Genomic DNA, 26,979 nt, shown 5'->3' with positions numbered 1-26,979 from the left:
AGCTAGTATGCATCGCATACTAGCTCATTATGAAATATTTACCTTAGAACTAACCCCTGACATGGACCCCCAGACACCACTGAGGCAGCTGACATCTTCCCTCGGTGTCTCTTCTGGGTTCGGCGGCTCCGGCACTGTGAGTGGCCGGAGCCGCAATGACGTCACCCCGCACATGCGTGCAGGACTTCACTTTGCAGCAAGGAGACAGCAAGGAGCTCTGAAGGTCCGCCTTGCAGGTTTAGGAGATATTAATTTTACCTACAGGGTAAAAGTTATAAAGCGGAGCATTATACCGCTTTAATTACCTATATCTATATGGTGGCCATAGGGGGTTCATAAAACTGCTGTGGTCGAGGCTTTGCCAGTTAACTGCTATGCAGGCATAGTAATAAACTCAACCCTTTTAAACCGACTGAACCCAAGACTGGTTGATTGTTTTATCATCCCACGTATGATCAGCATTACAATCAGAGGAAAAGTGCAAAAGAGGGGATGAAAAGTAGGGCAGAAAATTGATCACAGGTAGAATTTCAGCTTGGATGCCTTGAAGGGCAGCAGGCCTTCAGGCTGAGAATTGCTCTTACTGGGCAAGAACTCCCTGCTCCTCACCCCCAGACTATTTATGTGCTCTGCTGCCACCTACTGGGCACCCTCCCCCAGGGATTGGCTTAGACAACATACTGTAAATATTCAGGTTGCTGATTTGCCTTTCCAGCCCACTACATCCTCCAGGAGGCAGGGGGAAACAATCAAACCTGCAACCAGAGGAGCCCAGAACAGCCCAAAGCAATCACAAATTGCTCCACTGATTACAATGAAGCCAAACAGAACTGCATTTACAAAGCTTTATCTAGCAACCTACAGTATCTAGGAGGATGCTGCAGGGGCAAAAGAGAGAAAGAACCAGAGAAGGATGTGGAGAGACAGGGAGAGGACCTATGAGGAGAAAAGAAGGATAAGGGAAAGAATGGAGAGAGACTCAGGAAAGAGAATAAGAGAGAACGCTATAGAAGGAGAAAAATGGAAAGTCCAACCCAGCAATATGCCCTCATTCCATCCAATAACAGACAATGCATCCCACCTCCCCTCTTGCTTCTCTTGCATTTGATCTCTATAACCTGTGTTGATTATTCATGGAGATAGGAGAGCCAATTCTCCCGTCTTCATGTATTCCTCTGCAGCGTTTTCCCCATTCTATTAAAACTCAATTACTGACTTTTTACACAGGGCTACGGATTAAACTGCTTAATGCTAATGTAATTGTGCAAGCTATTGATCAGCGAACGCTCAACTTCTCCAGAGGAGAGATCTGATCTCATCATGACCTTCCACACAAGGTCCCACCATCGCTCAGCGCCAGGTGAAAGAAGAGGAGGGGACCGGTTCTAGGGGGGAACTGAGCCTGGAAATGATGAAATCTATGTAGAAGTGGGCCGATTATGCCGATTGTTTTCTCACATTAACTCATTCTGTGCTCTTGCGTTGTGACAGTGACCAAGCGACTACATGTGGTTATCAGGGTTGTAAATAGAGACCATACTTCACCTGGCACATGACAACAATGAAAAGACTATACAACCAGGGCCGGCCTTTGGGGTGTGCGAGGGCGCCATAGGCAACAGGGGCGCCGGGTGGCTATCACAACTCACAGCAGTCAGTTGCTCACAGCCAGGACGAGTCACAGCGGGACTGTCTGAAGATGGGGCTGGCTGAAGATCAACGCACCTGAAAAAAAAAATGGCCGCGGCCGGCCCGACAGGTACACTGTGCATGCGCCGCTGCCGCTCTGGAAAGCCAGGACACGCTCAGCTAGTCCCAGGCAGGCGGCGCATGCGCGGTGCCCTGTTGGCGGCGCCATTTTTAAATGCAAGGCGACTCACCGAATGGTAAGTGAGACCCCTCTGCAGCCTCTGCATCTCCTCAGGAGATACACTGCTGTGGGCATGGTACAGGAGATTCTCCAGGAGAATCTCCTGTACCATGCTTGCAGCACTGCCTCTCCTGTACCATGCCCACAGCCCTGCATGTACCATGGCCACAGCCCTGCATCATGCCTGCAGCCCTGCATCTCCTCCATCTCCTGCACCATGCCCGCAGCCTCTGCATCTTCTGTACCATGCCCACAGCCCCTGCATCATGCCCGCAACCTCCTGCAGCACCTGCATCTACTGTACCATGCCCGCAATCCCTGCATCTCTCTCTTATTTGTTACAAATATTTTTTTCCTCTTTGTGTATGTTTAGGTGACCAGGGGGCGACACAAGATAAGCTCGCACAGGGCGCCTGAACACCTAAGGCCGGCCCTGTATACAACCCCTGTCACTGTTGTATCTGTGTAAATCCCCCAGAGTTGTACCTCTGGAGCTTCAACCATCTGTATAAACCAGCTATGGCCAAACTATTGCCCTCCAGCTCTTCAGGAACTACAATTCCTATCATGCCTAGTTTCTCTGAGAATAGGTGCAGGAACTTCCCCCTTCTGAGTGACCCCTTGTCTCCACCCACTACCCATCTCTGAGCACTATCTCTTGGTTCCATCCCCTACCCATCCCCTACCCACCTCCCACGCACAACAAAATACCTCGCCCAGCAACAAAATATCCACCCCAGCAACATTAACAAAATATCCACCCCAGCAACATTAGACCCCCCCTCCAGTAGCAATAACGGCTCTCCCAGAAACCAGTATCAATAGATCAGCCAACAATAGGCCTCTACCTCAACAGGAGATCCCTACCAACAACATAAGACCCCCCAGCAACAATAGTTCCCCCAGCAGCAACAACAGACCCTCACACAATAAGAGATCCCTACCAGTGACAATAGATCCCCAAGCAGGCAGCTTCAAGAGACCCTCCAACACACCCCACTCCCCTTGCTATTACATACATACATTCAGTGGTGGAGGTGCAGGAACTGCGTTCCCCCACGTTCCTGCTGAGAAAAAAGCCCTGTGCCTAATTATGTCTGTGAATGTCAGAAATTTACAATGCCTCATGGGAATTGTAGTTCCTGGACAGCTGAAGGGCCATAGTTTGGACACCCCTGGTATAAACAGTATGTTCTGATATAAAAACACATTGTTTATCTCTTATGTGTCCAGAGCAATGTCAGTATGTATTGGTTAACTTGACAACAAATGCCAAAGGCTGGCTGGATCAAAGTTATGACAAGACAGTTGAATGCACCTGTACCATGTGGTTCTTCCTAGGTTGGTTATAATATATGTTCTAATTACAGGTTCTCTTTACTATCTGTTCTAATGCAGCCTTTTTCAATCAGGGTGCCCAGGCACCCTGTGGTGCCTTGAGGTGTCTTCAGGGGCGCTTTGGCAAAATGACCTGAAAATTACCCAAAATTTGTATAAAAGCCAGCAAGTGGATGAAGCTTGCCTATAAGTTACACAGTCACCGGTTTTTCATTGTCCACCATTACAACCTTCTAGCTGCCGGAGTCTAACGACCAATGGCACCATAAGTTGATATGGAGGATGTCAGTCGCCTGCAGTGTTGCCAACCTAGCAAATTGAAATTTACTGACACGACACCCGAAATGTACTGGCACAGCCAAGTTTTTACTGGCATTTCCAAAAGTTACAAAATTACAGTTTTAAGTGCAAATTTCAGTACTTAGGCTACAAACAAGTACACTAAGCAATTAGCAATGTGAGTAACTGCCGGTTCACACTGATCCGACTTGTCAGACTTGGTCATCTGACAAGTAGCTTCCAATGCTGTGCAATGGAACCGTTCTAATCAGAGCGGCTCAAGTCGCTCCGACTTAGAAAAAGGTTCCTGCCCTATTTTTTTGCAAAGTCGAAGCGACTTGCATTGACTTCTATTATGACAAGTCGTTGCAAGCCGCGCTGAAGTCGTGCTGCACGGGCGACTTCATTAGTCGCCCGAAGTCGGAGCGACTTCGAGTCAGATTAGTGTGAACCGACTCTTAAGGTGGATATTAAGGCTAAAAGTATATTTCCTGTTTCATTTTCCATATAGTAAGTAAGTAGCTCAGGGACAGGGCAAGAAATTAGAATGGGTGGGCACACACACATGAAATCGACTCTCAAAAGTGACACTGACCGGAGTGTGCAGCAGTCCAAACAGCACTGACAGTCATGTTCCTGGGCTTGCCTTTCTCCCGTCCCACAGACCCACAAAAGGGGCTCCGGCTGCTCCACTCGGCTCCCTTGCACCATGACATTACATGACACGCTCAGGCACCACCTCTGCCAGACCCGCCCCCTGCCGGCGCAGCTCGGACACACCGTAGCAGGCACTTTGATGGTGTCAGGGATCCACTGCCATGCGCAGGCGCACTGACGCCGCAAACCGGCGAATGCCTATGCGCATGCACGTACGAAGAGGTGCCTTAAATAGCTAGAGGCTACCTTAGAATAGCTCGAGGCTACCTTACAATAGCTCGAGGCTACCTTGCAATAGTTCGAGGCTACCTCAGAATAGTTTGAGGCTACTAATTTGGGGCCAAAATGCCTATTTAAACACAGCAGTCACTCCAGGTAATTGCTGTGCTATCTTCAGCTCTTCCTTGTGATCCTGTGTACCTGTTGTTCCTGATTGTTTGACCCGGCTTCCTCTTGACCTTGCTACTTGCTGCCCGCCCTGACCTTTGGCTCGTCTGACTACTCTTTTTGTTATCCCTTGTCTGCTTCTCCGCTTCTGGACTGGAACCTGCTCTCTGCCTGGCTGGGTGATCCTGGGGACCGCGACCTGGTGCTAGCTTGCAGCGTAGTCCATCCCCACCACTAGGGGCTCTGGTGAAAACCAGCTAACACTTAGACTCCGCACCTCAGGTGAACCTGTGTCCTTATTAGAGTACTTACCTTAATGTCCATCTGGCATCCAGCTCTGCTACCGTGGCCTTTCATCAGGTGGGAATTCTCTCTATTAGTCAGGCTCCACCTGCCATCCTGACAGATGGTCTTAGCTGACTCTGGACCGGAACAGCCATATTTTTTACTGGCAACCTTTTCCTATCACTGGCATTTACTGGCAGGGGAAAAAGTGCCCATTTTTTTACTGGCTGCCAGTAAAAATACTGACGGTTGGCAACACTGGTCGCCTGCATAGCATCCTTGTTTGACACTCTCCATCAGCGTTGGGGTCACATTAGTTGAGTGATGGAGAAAAAATGAGGGAGAAGAGAAACATTGGAATACTAGTCAGTAACAGTGTGCAAAAGAGTATTTCCTTTGGAAGAATAAAGAACCTCTAACGTTGGGTGTCCTACTTGTGTGGATGTTGCTGCATTATATAAAACTATTGGAATAGTATTTACATTTTAGAATGGGGTGCCTCGAGACTGTCCATAATTTTTAAAGGGTGCCTTGACTGGAAAAAGGTTGAGAAACACTGCCCTAATGGCAGGTTCTCTTGAAGGATATTATGATCGCCATCACTAAGCCTGCATACTGGATGCCATTGTCAGCATAAGCACCTGTAATGCTCACATTATAGAATCATTGAAGTCCTCAGTTAATTCTAATTTCCTGAGTTACCATCACCCGGTGACATCTTTTTTCATATTGAGCTAACTCTAAACTGTACAGGTCAAACATTAATGGTCAAAATAAGGCAAAAAAATTAAACAAAATTTAAACACAACACATGTTTTGGTGCTGCCATTTCTTACCTTCACAATGTTTATAAACGCTGCACTTGGCACCTTTGGTTGTAAATATAAGGCTAGGTTCACACAGGCGACATAGGGGCAGTAAAAATAATCGATTGATCTGCGTTTTTACCACCTTCTGCACTGCCCACCTCCAAGCAAACATGGCGTCCACTCTGGTGAGTACACATGACAATGGCCATAATGCTTAGCTTCGCGATGCAGCAATTTTAAATTATATTTTGACAGGTGGCACCATCTATCAAAATTGCCCATCAATGTCAATGGGACTGCATCATTGTCTTTCTCCTGAAAAATAACGCATTTCTTGCGTCTAAGCACTCCTATGCCTTGAGCCTCATTCCTGTATGTCTGCACCATGAGATCACCTACAGGACTTCTGCGTCTGACTGTTAGTCTTACAAGATTTGGAATGAAATTTGGCAAATCTGTTTCTGTGCCATTCATTCTTCTCATTACTGGAGAGGAAGATGTACCTGAAGATCTGCAATGCAAGGATCCCCCTGCTTCTACTTCTTCTGTCTATGGATTTGTGCTTTCTATATCCTTCCTGCGGCTTCTATATTTCTCCACCAGTCATTGAGGGGGCAGCTCTGATATGATGAAGCAACAACTTGTCTCTACCAGGATGGCCGTTCCCACACAGAGTGTGAATCAATATATAATCAGCGCAAAAATATGTCCTAAACTCTATATACAATTATCTCACCAATATTCTACAATGGCCTAAATTGAAGGCCCTCTGTGATTGCTACCAAAACCTATCAGAGTATGTCCACCAGTGACTCTACAAAACAAAGAAATGCAACTAATCAGTGCAGCGCAACCATTAACCACTTTACCACCGGAGGATTTTGCTGTCTTACGTCTGGGCCACTTTTTGCGATTTGGCGCTGTGCGACTTTAACTGACAATTGCGCGGTCGTGCGACGCCATACCCAAACGAAAGTTACATCCTTTTTTTCCCACCAACAGAGTTTTCTTTTGGTGGTATTTGATCACCTGTGCGATTTTTACTTTTTGCGCTATAAACAAAAAAAGAGCGTTTATTTTGAAAAAATAACAATATTTTTAACATTATTTTATATGAAATTCCCCCCCAAAAAAATGTAAAAATCTAAATTTTTTTACATTTTTGGCCAATTTGTTTTCTGCTACCTATGTTTGGTTAAAAAAAATCACAATAAGCGTATTTTGATTGGTTTGCGCTAAAGTTATTGCGTTTACTAATAAAGGGAAAGATTTCTGTCATTTTTGGTGTTTTTTTTTTTAACGCGTAATGGCGGCGATCTGCGATTTTTTTTGCGGGACTGCGACATTGCGGCGGACAGATCGGACCCTTGACTGACATTTTTGACACTTTTGGGGGTACCAGTGACATTACTGCAGTAATCAGTGCTATATATATGCACTGTTACTGTAAAAATGACACTGGCAGGGAAGGGGTTAATTTTATTGGAGAGGGAGGGGTTAATGTATGCCTGGTGCTTACTGACGTGTGTGGTGGGAGGTGACTGTGTGACACAGGGACAGATCGCATGTTCAGCTATGCTGAACACTGCAATCTGTCACTCCTTGTCACTTAGGAGATCAAAGCGGGCGGATCTCCAGACTCTATTCCCCGACGATCGGGGAAGAGCAGCGGCGATCGCCGTCGCTCCTCCCCTAGCCCGACTCCCGCTGTGACTGAAAACAGCGGGAGTGAGCCTCCGGCAGCGCGTGAGTGCCGCCCAGAAGGGGAGGAGTCCAGCGACGTAGTACTACGTCGCTGGACGATAACGAGCCACATTGCTGCAGTAGCAGCAATGTGAGCAGACGGCAAGTGGTTAATACATAATATAATCAAATAAAGTGATAACAACTCAAATATTGAGTGCAATGTAAAACAGTGTCAGAAAAAGTCCCAACTGTGAATATCTGCTCCACCGCTGTGATAACTGAACCTGCTGAAGATGCCCAACCAGATGGGCGTAATGCGTACAGGTGAGAGGAGCCGTTACCCGGATGTTTTTTGGTTTGTGCACCAGCGTGGTGAGCTGACTATATACATGTGATTCACATACCCATGTAAGTGTTTTTAATCCCTTTGTTCAGATTTTAATAAATCGTTTCAAGAAGAGAGCACTATGGTTTCCATTTTTATTTTATGGTCAAATATGATTAATCAAAACTTCCAAAGCGGCATTGAATGTTTCAGGAAGGCTTTCTACAGGAGTATCTCAGTAGTATCCTGAGAGATATCTCATCAGGCGATTGTGACTCTGTAGTGGGGTCAGGGTCAGCAGGTGAGCAGGCAGTCTGCCTGAAGGTGGCGGTCACTAAACACATTGGATTATATTATTTTGTGCGGCACAGTGGTGTAGTGGTTAGCACTTTCACCTAGCAGCAAAAGGGTCGCTGATTCAAATGCCACCCACAACACTACCTGCCTGGAGTTTGCATGTTCTCCCTGTGTCTGCGTGGGTTTCCTCCGGGTACTCCGGTTTCCTCCCACACTCCAAAGACATGCTGGTAGGTTAATTGGCTCCTGTCTAAATGGGCCCTATTATATTAATGTGAGTCAGGGACCTTTGATTGTAAGCTCCTTGAGGGTGGGGACTGATGTGAATGTGCAATGTATATGTAAAGCATATATAAATACCTAAAAATAATAAATTATTTTGAGTTATCACAGCGGTGGAGCAGATTTTCACAGTTGGGACTTTTTCTGACACTGTTTCAAATTTCACTCAAATTTAAGTTATCACTTTATTTGATTATATTATATTTTAATGGTTGTGCGGCACTGATTAGTTGTATTCCACACAGAGACACAGTGCAGAACAAGGCATTGTAGGCCACCAATGGAGAAATTATCAGCTGCAGGGACCTTACAGATGACATTGGTAACTTGGCTTTCTGCTTGCCTTTTTCAAGCCTTTTTTTATTTTTTTGTTTTGTTTTTTTTGTTTACTAACAGACTTGTATAAAGTACTCGAAATTTCTACTTGAGTAAAAGTACAAGTGCTCGATCAAAAAATTACTTGAGTAGAAGTGGAAGTGCTCGCAGAAAAAGTTACTTAAGTAGAAGTACTAAAGTATTCAACATTTTTTTTACTTAAGTATTGCAAGTAGTTTTTTCAAAAAAATTGCTACTTAAGTACTAAAAGTAAAAAGTACCAGTAGTTTTGAAAAAAAATTTCTACTCAAGTACTGAAAGTAGAAGTACAAGTACTGTGTTATGTAGTTATTAAAGAAGTAAGTCAAAAGTTTGAACATCATATTGTTTTTATTATTTCAAATGATTTATTCAAATGATTAACCTGTGTTTGTTAGTAGTTTCTTGATGCACTTTAAGCGCTGTAGCACCATTTATTTGTTTGTTTCATATTTTCTTTTTATTGGAAAGATTTGGTATAGCAGCTTTTATTATACACAGCCTTTATTTTCGTATGCGCTGATTTACAAATGACATTATACACATTTTTTTGAGCTTTATGCAACCTGCCATCTACTGTTCTGGCAGTGGTAATTTTTTTAAAAGTAACGAGTAACTATGCAGCACAAAAAAAAAATACTTGAGTAGAAGTATCGAAATCATCGAAAAAATGTAGTGAAGTAAAAGTAGAAGTAGGAGAAAAAAATTCTACTCTAGGAAAGTACAGATACCGCATTTCGGTACTTAAGTACAGTACTTAAGTAGTTCTACTTCGTTACTATACATCTCTGTTTACTAACGATTTTTATTGTGGCCAAAGAAAAAGTTGAACATGTACAAAGATTGCATAATTAGCCATCTTTACAAAACAGGTATCAGTCAGGTACAAACAAAGAGACATATTCTTAACTATTGGGTCATATAGACTAGTGATTGACCAATATCATTTTTTTATTGCCAATACTGATATTTTGGTCATCGCATATCGGTATCGGCCGATATTTTCCTATATTAAAAAAAACGGAATTTTTGTAAAATCTTACCAGTAAAATTCCTTTCTCTGAGTCCTCCGACAGTCGCCGCCCCTTCATATTCATCACCAATGGGGTTAATGACCTTCTCCGTAGGAGTAGCTAGGCAACAGAATATGTTAATATTAAGGCTTTTAACATATCCCACCCCCACGGGGGTGGTCCCCTCAGTCAATACCCTCCTACTTCCTGTGTCCATACCTCAGTTTCAGTGGAATAGCAGTAGAGTATATAATCAAACCCCAAAAGAGGGGCGGGGGCGGCGACTGTCGGAGGACTCAGAGAAAGGAATTTTACAGGTAAGATTTTACAAAAATTCCGTTTTCTCTTACGTCCTCCGACAGTCGCCGCCCCTTCATATTCATCACCAATGGGGACGTCCCATAGCAGTGTAAACATGAGGGGTGGGAAATGCAGCCGCGCCCAAGGCAACGCCGTCTCCACAACAGAGAAAGGAACCTTACCAAGGGAAGGAACCCAGCCGGGTAGCATGAAAAAAATTGCTCAACAGGAGCAACAACCCAGGAAAAAACAAATAACTCAGGGATAAAACGCTATCCCAAACAGCCAAGGGCCCAAAACAAGGGACCCTAAGGTACTGCCGCACTAAGAACCTTGCGGCCAAAGGAAGCATCAGCCGATGCCTGAACATCCACCTTGTAGAACTTAGTGAAGGTGTGAACGGACGACCAAGTCGCCGCCTTACACACCTGGGCCACGGAAGCCCGATGATGACAGGCCCAAGACGTACTCAAAGATCTAGTAGAGTGCGCCTTCACAGGCATAAGAGGGACTTTCCCCTTCACAGCATATGCCTGTTCAATGGTCTGTCTGATCCATTTGGCGATGGTAGAAGCCGACGCCGCCATGCCCTTCCGAGGACCCTCATGAAGGACAAATAAGGAATCCGACTTGCGAAAGGATTCAGTCGACGTCAGGTACACCCTGATCGCCCGAACAACATCCAGAAAGTGCAAATCCACCTCCTTCGGATGCTTGGGCTTCGCGCAGAGCGAAGGGAGGACAATATCCTCATTGAGGTGAAAATCAGAAATCCGTTTCGGAAGAAAAGAAGGGTTAGGTCGCAAGACCACCTTATCCAGGTGAACGATCAGATACGGAGACCTGCAGGACAAAGCTGCCAGCTCCGACACCCTGCGAGCCGAAGTGATCGCCACCAAAAAGGCGACCTTCTTGGACAACATAGCCAACGAGATCTTCCTGATCTGTTCAAAAGGAGCATGTTGTAACACGGATAGAACGAGATTCAAATCCCAAGGAGGCAGAGGATCCCTCCTAGGAGGGACCAGATGTCGCACCCCTTGAACAAAAGTGCCAACCAAGGAGTTAGATGCCACAGGACGTTGAAAAAGAATGGCCAACGCAGACACCTGACCCTTAATCGTAGCCAGCGCCAAACACTGGTCAACACCCGTTTGAAGGAAGGACAACACCCGAGACACCGAATACATGCGAGGGGAATGCCCCCTGGACTCACCCCAGGCAAAATAGGCCTTCCAAGTACGGTAATAGACCTTCCCCGAGGAAGACTTCCTCGCGTTGATCAAAGTGTGAATGACCTCAGGGGAGAGACCCCTATCCTTCAGGACCTCGGTTTCAACAGCCAGGCCGTCAAAGCCAGCGACTGTAAAGCAGGATGGAATATCAGCCCTTGAGACAGGAGATCCTCTCGAAGAGGCAGACGCCACGGGGCGTCGACCGCCAGATTCACGAGGTCTGCGTACCAGGACCGGCGAGGCCAGTCCGGTGCCACAAGAATCACCGCATGCTGTTCCGAGCTCAACCTGCGCAGGAACCTGGACGGCAGCTGAATCGGTGGAAATGCGTACATCAGTCGGTACTGATGCCACAGAGCTACCAACGCGTCTGGCGCGTTTGCCCGAGGATCGCGCGTCCTTGCCACGAACCTCTTTACTTTGTTGTTCAGACGAGACGCGAACAGGTCCACCTCCGGAAGACCCCACTTCGCGCACAACATCTGGAAGACATCCGGGTGGAGGGACCATTCCCCCTGGTCCAGGGCCTGGCGACTCAGATAATCCGCCTGCCAGTTCTCCACCCCCGGAATGTGAACTGCCGTTATCGCCGGGACGTGAGTCTCGGCCCAAGACAGAATCTCGGCCACCTCCCGAGCCGCTCAGGCACTCCTGGTGCCCCCTTGGTGGTTGATGTAGGCCACCGCTGTGGCATTGTCCGTCTGCACCCGAACCGGACGGCCCTGCAGCCTGTCCGACCTACGGTGCAGACAGAGATTTATCGCTCGTAGTTCCAGAATGTTGATCGGAAGGGAGGATTCCTCCCCCGACCAAGTTCCCTGGGCGGACAGAACGCCCAGGACACCACCCCAGCCCGACAGGCTGGCATCCGTGGTGATCACCGTCCATGAGAGAGGACGAAAGGACTTGCCCCCCGACACCGTCGGGGACTGGAGCCACCACAGAAGATCCCTTCTGGTGCGATGACTCAATGAAATCTGGAGCTCCAGAGATCGCGGTCGCCCGTCCCACCTGGACAGGATCTCCGCTTGTAGACTCCTCGTGTGAAACTGGGCGAAGGGAATCGCCTCGAAAGCCGAGACCATCAATCCCAAACAGCGCATGCACGTCCGGATGGACGAACACGGAACGTCCCTGAGGGACCTGACTTCTTCCTGAAGAGACCTGAGTTTGTCTTCCGGCAGGAAGACCCTTGCCTGGACCGAGTTCAGAATCATCCCCAGGTAGGGAAGACGAACCGACGGGCACAGCGTCGACTTTGGAAAGTTTATCGTCCAAGCAAACTCCTGCAGAGTCTGCGTCGTGATGGACAGGTCCTTCACGAGACCCTGGCTGGTCGCAGACCGAACCAGAATGTCTTCCAGATACCCCAGGACAGATATGCCCTGGGCTCTCAACAAAGCCAGAACCGGTGCAAGCACCTTGGTGAACACCCGTGGAGCCGAAGCGAGGCCAAAAGGCAGCGCCACGAACTGGTAGTGATCCTCCGCAATGGCGAATCGAAGGTACCTCTGGTGACCCTCGAAAATGGGGATGTGAAGATACGCATCCTTCAAGTCGATGGAGGCCATGAATTCCCCCGGAACCAGGGCAGCCCCCACCGACCGCAGGGATTCCATGCGGAACTTGCGAACCCGCACAAAGCGGTTCAGAGCCTTCAAGTCCAGAATCGGACGCACCTTGCCCTCCTTCCTGGGCACGGTGAACAGATTGGAATAGAACCCCCGAAATCTGTCCCGATGAGGCACCGGAACCACTACTCCCTGAGCCCGCAAGTCCCGCACCGCTAGGTGCAGATCCCGCAAACGCTCCGGAGACAGTTGAAGATTTGAGGGAAAAAATCTGCTCTCCGGCCGGGAGAGAAACTCGATCTTGTAGCCAGATCGAACGATTTCCTGAACCCACCTGTCCCGAATGTGGGCCAGCCAGGGTTGAAGAAAACCGAGCAAGCGTCCCCCCACCCCAGAACTGGGTGAGGGCGCCCCTTCAGGCCGCACTGTTATGGGCAGCGGATCCGGACTGGCCGGACTTCTGCTTACCTGTCCACGGCTTCTTCTGGGAGCCTTGGCCTTTGAATGGCTTGCCCTTATAGTGTGACCGAAAGGCACGAAAGGAACCCTGAGAGGGCCGAAAGGAAGCGGTCTTCTTACCAGGAGCCGCCTTAGCCTTGTGGGATTGGGGCAAGAGCGTGCTCTTACCACCCGTGATCCCCTTAATCAGAGTATCCAAGGAGTCGCCAAAAAGACGAGATCCGTTATATGGCAAATTAGCCAAGGTCTTGCGCGAAGACTGGTCCACAGACCAACACTTCAGCCAAATCAGGCGGCGCGACAACACCGCCACACTGTGCACACGTGCAGCCAACGGTACTATATCCAAGTCCGCATCACACAAATACATGACACCCTGATGGATTTGATCCACCATAGCCAGCGTCGCCGGAGGGGCAGAATCAGCCACCAGGACGCGCCTAAGCACCTGCGTCCAATGTGCGACAGCCTGAGCTGCCATAAGCGAAGCAAAAATAGCTTTGAGCATAGAACCGGTAACCGAATAAGTATGACGGGTAAGAGACTCCAGCCTCCTGTCCGTCGCATCCCGGAAACACCGGCGTATCCTCAGCAGGAATCGCAGTAGACTTATTCAAAACCGCCACCACGTGATCCACCGGAGGTGGCACACACCAACGTTCATCAGTAGCGGGCGTGAAAGGATAACGCAGCTTGAACCTACTTGGCACAGCAAAAGGCTTCCGCAGATTACGCCACTGTTCACTAACAGCGAGCTGAAAATCATCAGTGCAAGGAAAAACCTGTGAAGATCTGCGTTTCCGCTGCGTCCCATAGGAGGCTAAAACAGCAGGAGGACATGGCTCATCCTGCAAACGCAGTGTTTGTTTGATAGAAGCAACCAATTCATCCATGAGTGCAAGCTCTTCAGACGAGCCAGGGGGAGAATTATCAACCCCTTCCACCTCAGCCTCCACTTCTGATCCCACAAGATCCAGGGAGGAACGGGACCCCGACAAGGAGACCCCAGCCATAGCAGCCCCATCACCCTCACCCTCGGAATCCGAGGAAATAGAAACCCTGGGCCGTTTTGTGGATTGAGCAGCCACAAGCATTTGCACCTGAGCAGCAAGGTTAGCCACAACAGCAGCCAAATCACCCCCTGGGGGGGAAACAGCAGCCCCTTGGCCTCCCACCAAGGTGAGAGGAAATTTGCTTTCCTGAGAATCCATGCCCCCAAAAAAAAATTTAGCAGGAGAATAAATAGCAACTGCCCCTTTAAAAGCGCGGTCAGCGCAGCCCACCGCACTCACACACTAGCACAAGCCCCCACAGGGAAAAGGCACAGAAACTCAGGCAAGGATTTGTAGGATAGAGAGGTAAAAACCTGCAGAGACCACCGCTGCTGCTGCTGCCTCGATCGGTGCACCCAGGAGAAGAGGAAGTGATGCAATCAGGGCGCTCTATTAAAGCCTATGGAAGGCTACAAGAAAATGGCTGCCTACAGTGTCAGCATGAGGCCGGAGCGATCGCCGCCAAAATGGCGGCGCTTGGCGCCGAAAAGCGCCGCTCTCGCCCACAGTAAAAAACACTATCACATGCAGTGTAATAAAAAATAATGGCGGACCGCCGCAGCGGTCGCCGCAGTATGCACAAACATGACACACATCATGCCCCGCAGCACACAGCCTGTCACACATGAAGAACAGCACACATTCTGATCCCAGAGATAGTGCAGCACAGCCCCCCTCCTTGCATGTCACAAAGTGCAGCCAAGACAGACAGGGATTCCAGCAGTGTGAACAGGGTCAGGGTTACACAGTCCCAGACTGACACCCCCCAAACAGACAGGTCCCCACACAGATACACTTACCTCTTAAAAGGCGTGGGGAACCCGCACAAGCGATCAAGCCACTGCACATGGGACAGGGAGAGTCGCAGCCAGGACGCAGGAGGATTGCGGAGCAATACCGCAAGGCATCCAGTGAGGTAGCCACCTCACCTAGCATCCCTGCAGCGAGCAGGGATGGATCGTTCATTGTGCCAGGAAAAATACCTGACTGAACGCTCGATGGCAGGCTGGGAAGCCACTGACCCACAACCTGCGACCCTCTTCATCAGAAGAACTAACTAAAGCTGACAAAAAAGAACAGCTAAGTAAAGAGAGAGAAAAAAAACTTCAAATAAAATCAAAAAAAGAGAAAAGGCTGAGACAAAATGCCCCAGCATAGAGACATCCAGCTACTCCTGACAAGCTAGACATTGAAACTGAGGTATGGACACAGGAAGTAGGAGGGTATTGACTGAGGGGACCACCCCCGTGGGGGTGGGATATGTTAAAAGCCTTAATATTAACATATTCTGTTGCCTAGCTACTCCTACGGAGAAGGTCATTAACCCCATTGGTGATGAATATTAAGGGGCGGCGACTGTCGGAGGACGTAAGAGAAAATTTTTTTTTTTTTTTTTTTTTTTTTTTTTTTACAGGTACTCTTGTGGAGGGATCTGGGGGTCTAAAAGACCCCAAACCCCTCCTCTGCACTTACAAGCATTCAAAACGCCAAGTTTGGCTGTTTTGAATGCTGTAATTTTTTGAATTTGGTGCTGAGTACCCAGAAGTGATGTCATGACATCACTCCCGGGTTTTTACATGGAGACCCGATCAGAGCCGAATTCGGGTCTTCTCTTCGGCAGCCGTGCAGGCTGGTGCACGTGCACTAATCAGTCACATATATAACTCCCCACTAATCAGACACATATTGTATATAACTCCCCACTTTATCAACCACATACTGTATATAACTCTATAACTCCCCACTAATCAGCCACATACTGTGTATAACTCCCCACTAATTAGCTACATATGTAACTCCCTACTAATCAGCCACATACTGTATATAACTCCCCACTAATCAGCCACTTACTGTATATAACTCTATAACTCCCCACTAAGCAGCCACATATGTAACTCCCCACTAATCAACCACGTATGTAACTCTCCACTAATCAGCCACATATTGTATATAACTCTATAACTCTCCACTAATCAGCCACATACTGTATATAACTCTATAACTTTCCACTAATCAGCCACATACTGTGTATAACTTCCCACTAATCAGCTACATATGTAACTCCCCACTAATCAACCACGTATGTAACTCCCCACTAATCAACCACACATGTAACTCCCCACTAATCAGCCACATATGTAACTCCCCACTAATCAGCCATATACTGTGTATAACCCCCCACTAATCAACCACGTACTGTATATAACTCCCCACTAATGAGCCACATACTGTATATAACTCTATAACTCTCCACTAATCAGCCACATATTGTATATAACTCTATAACTCTCCACTAATCAGCCACGTACTGTATATAACTCCCCACTAATGAGCCACATACTGTATATAACTCTATAACTCTCCACTAATCAGCCACATACTGTGTATAACTTCCCACTAATCAGCTACATATACTGTGTATAACCCCCCACTAATCAACCACGTACTGTATATAACTCCCCACTAATCAGCCACATATGTAACTCCCCACTAATCAGCCACATATGTAACTCCCCACTAATCAGCCACATACTGTATATAACTCCCCACTAATCAGACACATACTGTATATAACTCTATAACTCCCCACTAATCAGCACTACAATAGTCCGGCAAACTGCGGCACATCACCCCCGGCAGCAGAGGTTTTAAGTTGGGGACATAGCTGGCTAAATAAGCAGGGTTTACCAGGTGAAGATAAATTCTTATAGTCACAGTGAAATAGGGAGATTTCAGACGTATTTCTACTTTAACAAGAATAGTAATAAAAGCTGCCAAAATGTGCAACAGACTGTTAGAAGCCACCCACTCATTAATAGAGACTACTGGCGTCACGGCTTCTGTTGTCACTCACCCAGATCCAGCAGGCTCTTCTGGGACTACTTTTTCTGTGCGGCTTCTCCTTACTGTCTTTGATGTTTCACAGGCCATCTAAAGCTATTAGCTAATACTAGAGGCTTAGAACATTCTAGGTGTACCTGTGAACAACTTTCCTAAATGCTACATATTCATGAAGAATCGTTCTTGCCAGACCAATCTATTAAGCTTCTATGAAGAACTGAGCTGCCATATAGATAAAGGAAGGCCTGTGGATGTGGTGTATCGGAATTTTGCAAAGGCATTTGATACAGTTCCCAACAAACGTACAAACTAAGGTATGTAGGTATGGACCATAGGGTGAGTAGCTGGATTGAAAACTGGCTACAGGGGAGAGCCTAGAGCACATGTGTCAAACACAAGGCCCGTGGGCCGAATCTGGCCCTCCAGGCCATTTCATGTGGCCCTCACACCTCTTCTAGAGCTGCAGTAGAGCTCCAGTTCTCCTTTGGGCCTCCTCCAGACCCTGCAATTTCTGCTTCTTAGCTCTGCCCCCAGCTTCTTCCCAGCAGCAACACAAGGTAAGGGGGTGCACTTTGATGTAAGGGAGGGTGGGGGGGGACCCTTGACATCTGATATAAGGGGGTTGGGATACTCTGGACTTCTAGTATTACAGATACAACTGGTCCTTTAAGGCCAATCGTAAAGCTGATGCGGCCCTCGATGAAGTTGAGTTTGACACCCCTGGTCTAGAGGGTGGTGATATATTGCAAGAACTTTGAATGGTTGGGTGTGGAAAGTGGGGTCCCCCAAGGATCTGTCCTGGGACCAATCCTGTTCAATGTTTTCATAAATCTATGTCTATATAGATCTATAGGATGGGATAAGCAGCCCAATCTCAGTATTTGCAGACGATGTTAAGCTAAGCAGGTCAACAACTTCTACGCAGGATGTGGAAACCTTGCAAGAAGACCTGGACAAAATAATGGGGTGGGCAACTAAATGGCAGATGAGGTTTAATGTTAAAAAATGTAAGGTAATGCATTTGGGTGCCAAAAATATGACCGCAAGTGGGAATCTAGGATGGAAAAGGACCTGGGGGTCCTAGTAGATGAAAGGCTCAGCAATGGCATGCAATGCCAAGCTGCTGCAAGCAAAGCCAATATTGGGGATTCAAAAAGGGGGATTCACTCCAGAGATAAAATTTTAATTTTCCCACTTTACAAGACTCTGGTCTGGCCGTATCTTGAGTATGTCATCCAGTTCTGGGCACCGGTCCCCAGGAAGGAGGTGCTGGAACTGGAGAGAGTCCAGAGAAGGACAGCAAAGGTAATAAAAGGACTGGAGGATCTCAGCTATGGGGAAAGGCTACAAGCATTGAATGTATTCTCTCTGGAGAGGAGACGATTGAGAGGGGATATGATAGCAATGTATAAATACTGTACTGGTGACCCTAGCATGGGGAAAAAACTTTTCAGTAAAAAGGAATGTAAAAGGACACGCGGCCATTCACTAACATTAGAAGAGAAGAGGTCTAACCTTAAACTACGTAGAGGGTTCTTTACTGTCAGAGCTGTAAGGATGTGGAATTCTCTTCCACAAGCAGTGGTATCAGCAGGGAGCATCAATAGTTTAAAAAAAATATTAGATGAGCACCTTAACAACCACAACATACAGGGGTATACAATGTACTATTGACATACACACATACAAATCATAGGTTTAACTGGATGGACTGGTGTCTTTTTTCAACCTCACTAACTATGTAACTATGTAATAAGGAAAGGCTTAGCTTCAGCAAAAAGCCTAAACAGATAGGTTCCTGAGCACTGGTGTCTACTGTGTATCCTACACCTATCACCAGCACCTTGTTCCTGCATCCGGTGTCCAGCACCCGGCTTCTGAAGTCTTCACCCATGACCGATTTCTTGGTTATAACCAAATTTTGTTCATGTTTACCCACTACCTCTCCCTCCTGCCAGCCCTGCCCTCAACTCTGCATCTGCCTGATAATTTGGTGGTTGTGCCTTCAAATCAGGCATTTTCAGAGGGGGAGAGCTTCGTGGCACCAAGCCAACACCCCTGAGAGGTGCCCAAGTGATGCCTGAACTTCCTTTGGTTCTTGCATCTATTTGCGAGCCCACAATATCCACAGGATAGTCTACCTCTAAATCTAGTATGTGACAGTAAATGTCAAATGTGGTTGCCCTATGAGATGCTGGCCTACCCAAGATGGCTTCCTGGATCCATAATTTGGGACAACTAAAGAAATGTAAGTCCTGCTAGATAAGTTCAGGCTGGCCTATTTGCAGGTATAGCTATGTAAAATATTAAAAATAAGTTCCTATACTGTTTAAAATCCTGCTCTGCACCTGCTCAGTTGCTCTCTATTTTCAGCGCTGTGACTAAAATCAGTGAGTCACTGGAGGCCGATCTGCTGACAGCCTAAAGATTTATTGCAGCTCGGGGGCTCTGGGCTTCAGCAAAATGTCAGCCTCCAGCAACACGAAACAGGAACATACCTGGAGGCAATTTACAGCACACACAAATGTTAGTAGCGTACCCATTAATGTGGAGTGTATGTTCCTTGCTAAAAGACATTATTTTTTATCAAGTTGTTATAGGTAGCGTTACGGTTTGGTCCTCAATGGCCTCCTGCCAGCCTGAGGAAACAGCACAGTGCCACCTTCAGGTCAGAAGAAATACTGCAGCCCAACACCTGCCTACACACCTCTGACAAGCAGCAAGAGACTACTAGAAGTCACCATCACAATACAAGAGGCTGCTAGAACCCAATAATACATGACATTAGTTTGATGGAGACCAGAACATGTTATGATAGAGCTACGACCAATGGCACATAAGAAGAGACTACTAGAGATCACTGACATCTTACAGGGGACTGATAGAGGCCAAAGAGGTGTTGCAGGAATCCTCATATACTGGGGTTGATTTACTAAACCTGGAGAGTGCAAAATAGGGATCAACCGATTATCGGCAAGGACGAAATATCAAGGACCGATATTGACTTTTGCTGATATATCTGTATCGGCCCCGGAACTGGCCGATATTGCCGATATTCCAAATATTGCTCATGTAAGGGTAAAATTATGTCACGTAGCATAATTCTGTTTACAAATGTTATTGAATATGTCACTCACATATGTACAAATTAAAGATATAAGCAATTACACATTAGCAGATCTGCTGGCAGATCGGTATCTCTCACCCACTTGCCGTAAGTGATTCCCGGGTGATACCGCTTCGTTCAGCATCACAGGCGTGCGCACAGGGTGTGCCGGGTGTGCCTGGACACACCCTAATCACCTAGGGCACATTAGCATTATCGCTCTGTTTGCCAGTGAGGAGATGGGAAAGATCTCCCTCGGACCTGCTCTGCCATAAGAGAAGTGCCACACACTTCTATTTCACTTTGCCAGCAGGGAGAGTAATGTACCGGGGCCATATACATGTAGGCAAACACATGCATGTGTATTTAAAATTTGGGGTGCACACCCTAATGCAATAGGCTGCGCACACCTATGTTCGGCATCCACTCAGTACTGCTCTGTCTCTCACCCGCTCCATCTCCCACCCACCCGATACCGATCCGTCTCTCACCCACTTGCCGTAAGTGACACCCGGGTGATACCGCTCCGTCCGGCATACGATGACCATCTCGGAGGTCACTAGGTCACGCCGGGCGTAACCTACAAGATCGTATGCCGGATGGAGCGGTATCACCCGGGTGTCACTTACGGCAAGTGGGTGAGAGATACCGATCTGCCAGCAGATCTGCTAATGTGGAATTGCTTTGAATCTGAACTCGCACAATTTCAAACCCGCATTCAGTGTGAACGAGGCTTATTGTCAAAGCACAAGCTAAAGTTAGAAGCTGATTGGCTGTAACATTTTTTCAGGGGGGGGGGGGGGGGGGTTGTCAGGTAGGCTGTATGGAACCCTGTGATTTCTAATAGCAGCCCTGTACAGGACTGTTAGGGTCCTTTCACACGAGTGATCCGATCAGATCCGCCTGTCAGTTTTTTAGGCGGATCTGATCGGATGCTCCATGCATCCCTATGAAGCAGCGGATGTCAGAGGAGACATGTCCGCTGACCCCCGCTGCCATCCACATCCGATCCTGTCCGTGAAATCTGGACGGATGGAAACCCTATTTTCCATCCGTCCAGGGCATCAGATCGGATGGGATCGGATGAGAGTGGACAGCCGGTCCGCTCTCATAGGTGTGCGCAGCCTATTAAATTAGGGTGTGCACCCCAAAGTTCAAACACACGTGTTTGTGTGTGTCTACAAATATATGACCCCAGCACATTTATCTTCCTGCCGGCACATTGAAAGGCAAGTGCCTAAAGACTTCTCTTATGGCAGAGCCAGTAAGAGAGAGATTTTTACCATCTTCCTACCAGCACAAAAAGTGATAATGTTAATGTACATGGGGTGATTAGGGTGTGCCCATGCACACCTGGCACACCCTGTGCGCACACCTATGTCCGCTCTCATCCGATTCCCCCATAGAGATGCATGGGGCTCTGACACCTCCCTCTCCTCATACAGAGCGGAGAGGGAGCTGTCATCTGCCTGCTCAGCGGGGATCTGTGAAACGATCGCCCGCTGAGCAGCACGGATCCGCGGACCGAGTGAAAGAAGCCTTAGGTGGTTTTGTGCAAACCAGTTCACATTGATCATATGATAAAACCACATGTGAGAATGATCAGAAGATCAGAGTTTAAGGCGGCTGAAGTTATATCCAAATCTTCCATGTTTTAGCTGTTTTCTGATAAAAGCTGAGTTTGAACTCACCCGTGACAACGTTCCTGATGGTCCCTGAATGTACTGCAACCTCACTATCAATTAGAGGGGGTTCCAAAGATGTGGCAAGGTAGAGGTTTATGGAATAAGTCAAGATTTGCCTATAACTCCATGTATGTATTTATTAGTACATGAACACAAGAAGATGCAAACTACACGCATTGTCTTCTGGCTAAGCTTAGAAGCAAGGGTCGGCTCCCTGGATATTGTGTCTGATAAGCTTGAAAGCCTTTTTCCATAGAATTTTCTTGCTGACTTTTTCTTCAGCCCTCCCCGATTGCTCAGGCTTGGGGCCGGCATGCAGAATGTGATAACACATGTCCATAGCCAGTCTGTACACACATACTGGGGACAATCGCCCTACCTGCATGTCTTTGGAGTTTGGGATGAAATTAGAGTACCCAAAGGAAACATGGGCAGAACATGTTCTATGCAGATATTGTCCTGGCCAAGATTCAAACCAAGGGTCAGCTCTCTGGACGCCATGTCTGATACACTTGAAAGCCTTCTTTCATTGAATTTTCTTGGCAAATTTTATACATGGGATGTCGCCAGGTCTTTCCCTAACCCCACCCCCTATTTTCCATATACTACAGCCAATTTACCTACTGCCATGTCTTTCGAGTATCCCCGCGTGAACACAAGAAGATGCAATCTTCATGCATTAAAGTGATATTTAACCACTTAAGCCCCGGAAGATTTTACCCCCTTCCTGACCAGGGCCTATTTTGCGATTCGGCACTGCATGACTTTAATGCCCCGTACACACGTGCAGATTATCTGAAGACTTTTGTCTGCAGACTTACCAAAACCATATAATATGAGGTCAAACCTAAACACTTTCAATTTGTATGCAATCCGGCAGGCCCTTGCACTACATAGAAAAGGTAAATCTGAAGACAAAAGTCTGCAGATAATCTGCACGTGTGTACGGGGCATTACGGACAATTGCGCGGTCGTGCAACGCTGTACCTAAACGAATTTGGCGTCCTTTTTTTCCCACAAACAGAGCTTTCTTTTGGTGGTATTTGATCACCTGTGAGATTTTTTGATCATGCGCTATAAACAAAAAATAGCGACAATTTTGCAAAAATATCAATATTTTTCACATTTTTTTATATGAAATTCCCACAAAAAAAATGTAAAAAATCAAATTTTTTTAACATTTTAGGCCAATTTTCTTTTACCATATGTTTGGAGAAAAAAAAATCGCAAAAAGCGCATTTTGATTGGTTTGCGCAAAAATGATTGCGTTTACTAACAAAGGGAAAGATTTTTGTCATTTTTTTTTAATGCGTAATGGCGGTGATCTGCGATTTTTTTTGCCGGACTGCGACATTGGGGCGGACAGATCGGACCCTTGAATGACATTTTTGACACTTTTGGGGTTACCAGTGACATTACTGCAGTAATCAGTGCTATATATATGCACTGTTACTGTAAAAATGACACTGGCAGTGAAGGAGTTAACTGTATTGGAGAGGGAGGGGTTAAGTGTGTCCCTAGGGGCGTGATTCTAACTGTGATTGGCTGTGGCTTGATGTGTAAGAACAGTGATCAACGGTCCTACATAGTAGAACCGTATGATCTCCATTCATACACAGGGGAGACTGACAGGTGGCTTTGTTTACACTAGCCGCCTGCCTTTCTCCCGCTGTCACGGACGATCGCGAGTACCCGGCGGACATCGGGTCCGCCAGGCACACGCGCAGGGGGGTCCGTGACCGCGCGGGAGCGGGAGCGTGCATCCGGCGGCGCATGCTCGCTTCCAAAACCCTTACAGGCTAGCGACGTAGCCCTACGTCACTTTGCCTGTGAGGGGCTGACTGCCGACGTAAATAGTCGTGCGGCAGTCGGCAAGTGGTTAAGGCTTTTTTTTTCTTTTAAATAACAAACATGTAATACTTACCTGCTCTGTGCAGTGGAATTTCACAGAGCAGCCCAGATCCTCTTCTTGGGTCACTCATCAGCGCTCTTGGCCCCTCCCTCCTGCTGAGTGCCCCCAGGGCAAGCAGCTTGCAATGGGGGCACCCAAGCAGGCTTGTTCCCTCTCTCTCCTCATTGGCTCACTGGCTGTGGTTGACAGCAGTGGAAGCCAATGGCTCCCTCTGCTGTCTCATCCAATGAGGAGGGAGAGTCCCCAGAGAGCTGAGGCTCCCATGCACATCGCTGGATAGAGATGGGGCTCGGGTATTATGGGGGGGCTGCTGCACAGAGGAGGTTTTTTTTTTTTTTTTTACCTGAATGCATGAAGATATAAAAACCTTGATCCTTTAGAACCACTTTAAGTGTTCTGACTGAGCTAAGACACAAGGGCCGACTCTCACAGTGGCTAAGTAGTACTGCTGCCTGGCAGCACTAGGGTTGTGGGTTCAAATCCCAACCATGGCACTACCTACCTGGAGTTTGCATGTTCTTCTTGTACCTGCATAGGTTTCCTCCTACACTCCAAAGACACGCTGCTAGGTTATTTGGCTCCTGTCTAAATTGTCCCTAGTATGTGTCTGTATGAATGTGAGTTAGGGACCTTAGAATGTAAGCTCTGTGAGGGTAGGTACTTTATAATTCATATGTAAAGTGCTGTATAAATTGATGATGTTATATGAGTACTTGTAAATGAATAATAATATGTCTGATAAGCTTCAAAGCCTTTTTTCCATAGAATAGAAACATTTTTGGGGTATTATTTTTTACAAGGGAGGTAGCCAACTCTGTCTTTAACCCTTCCCAATTGCTCAGGCTTGGGGCTTACATGCAGAATATGATAACCCATGTCTGTAGCCAATCTGTAGACACATACCGGGGCCAATTAACCTACCTGCAAGTCTTTGGAGTTTGGGAGGACACTCACATGAACACAGGGATACCAAGCAAACTCCATGCAGATAATGTACTGACCAAGATTCAAATCAAGGACCCCATTGCTAACCACTAAGCCATTGTGCTGCCCACTTATACCTTAACCACTTAAGGCCGTAAGTATGGCCCTCCTGCGTGATCCGCCGTAGGTATACGTCAGTCGCGCGCCTGCAGCTAGAGAGCGATTGCGCTCTGTCTGCGGCGCGCTCCCGCCCCCACTTGGCAGCGGGGACTCCGGTGCACAGGGCAGACGGCTCTGATTGGCGCCAGCCACCCGCGATCGCTCCCCGCTGAGAGGGAAGAACAGTCAGCTGTTGTAAACACAGCCGACCGTTCTCCTCTCTGGAATGATCACAGAGCGCCCGTGATCCTTCTATATAGGATCACAGGTCTCTATGATCATTTCACAAGCCGAACCCCCATACAGTTAGAATCACTCCCCCTAGGTATGCATTTAACCCTTTGATTGCCCCTGGGCTAACCCCTTCCCTGCCAATAGCATTATTACAGTAATAGCCCACATTTTTAGCACTGATTACTGTAGTAATGTCACTGGTCCCCCCAAAAGTGTCAAAAATGTCAGTTAGGGGTCCGATCTGTCTGCCGCAATGTTCCAGTCCCACAAAAAAAAATCGCAGATCGCCGCCATTACTAGTAAAAAAACAAAAAACAATAAGCCCATCCCCCACAGTTAGAAAACACTCCCCTAGGCTCACATTTAACCCTTTGATCACCTCTGGATTAACCCCTTCCCTGCCAGTGTCATTATTACAGTAACAGTGCATATATATATAGCACTGATGACTGTAGTAATGTCACTGGTCCCCCCAAAAGTGTCAAAAATGTCAGTTAGGGGTCCGATCTGTCTGCCGCAATGTTCCAGTCCCACAAAAAAAAATCGCAGATCGCCGCCATTACTAGTAAAAAAACAAAAAACAATAAGCCCATCCCCCACAGTTAGAAAACACTCCCCTAGGCTCACATTTAACCCTTTGATCACCTCTGGATTAACCCCTTCCCTGCCAGTGTCATTATTACAGTAACAGTGCATATATATATAGCACTGATGACTGTAGTAATGTCACTGGTCCCCCCAAAAGTGTCAAAAATGTCAGTTAGGGGTCCGATCTGTCTGCCGCAATGTTCCAGTCCCACAAAAAAAATCGCAGATCGCCGCCATTACTAGTAAAAAAACAAAAAACAATAAGCCCATCCCCCACAGTTAGAAAACACTCCCCTAGGCTCACATTTAACCCTTTGATCACCTCTGGATTAACCCCTTCCCTGCCAGTGTCATTATTACAGTAACAGTGCATATATATATAGCACTGATGACTGTAGTAATGTCACTGGTCCCCCCAAAAGTGTCAAAAATGTCAGTTAGGGGTCCGATCTGTCCGCCGCAATGTCGCAGTACCATAAATCTTTCCCGTAGTTAGTAGATGCGATAACTTTTGCGCAAACCAATCAAAATACGCTTATTGCAATTTTTTTTTACCAAAAATATGTAGCAGAAAACAAATTGGCCTAAAATGTTAAAAAATTTTGATTTTTAATTTTTTTTTTTTGGGAATGTTATATAGCAGAATGTGGAAAAATATTGTTTTTTTTTTTTTTTTCAGAATTGTCAATCTATTTTTGTTTATAGCGCAAAAAATAAAAATTGCAGAGGTGATCAAATACCACCAAAAGAAAGCTCTATTTTTGGGAAAAAAGGACATCAATTCTATTTGGGTACAGCATCGCACGACTGCGCAATTTTCCGTTAAAGTAACGCAGTGCCGAATCGCAAAAAATGGCCTGGTCAGGAAGGGGGAAAATCCTTCCGGTCCAGAAGTGGTTAAGCTGAATATGGATCTACCTAATTTTTTTGACATGACTCTTAATGAAAGGGCTCTTTGCTTTTCTTTTCACTGTATGCTTGGTGTGAAGTGCCTAGGTTTGCCATGGGTTCCCTTTAGTTCTCCAGCATCGGTTTTGGGTGGACCATGTTTTTGCATTGCACATTTTTTTTTCTCGGATTGCTCTGTTTGTGTCGGTGGATTCTGTTCTGCATTATAACAGCATGCTAATGTATGGAAAAGCAGGTTATAAATAAATGGCATCTTCTCATGTGACCTCAGCTCCCCTGCCTGCACCTGCTCCTGGGGTCCTCCCAGAACTCCCTGAATACACCAGGCCTGTACCAGGTCCTGCGGAGAGGAGGCTGCACAGCAGACACAACTAATGGCTTTGTTGTGGTGCTGGCAACTTTCACATCTCAGTCCATCAACA

General features: G+C 47.0%; 1 protein-coding gene across 1 annotated transcript in view; it reads right to left on the bottom strand.

The window, feature by feature from the left end:
• The window catches only part of SLC44A5 (solute carrier family 44 member 5), a 282,899-nt gene that overhangs the window by 255,306 nt on the left and 614 nt on the right, over positions 1-26,979 (bottom strand). The gene's annotated exons all lie outside the window — the stretch shown is intronic.

This window comes from Pelophylax lessonae, assembly GCF_965119305.1.
Source record: "Pelophylax lessonae genome assembly, chromosome: 8".
NCBI classification, from domain to species: Eukaryota; Metazoa; Chordata; class Amphibia; order Anura; family Ranidae; genus Pelophylax; species Pelophylax lessonae.
The sequence above is the reverse complement of the archived record's forward strand: the minus strand, read 5'-3'. Positions and strand labels throughout refer to the sequence as shown.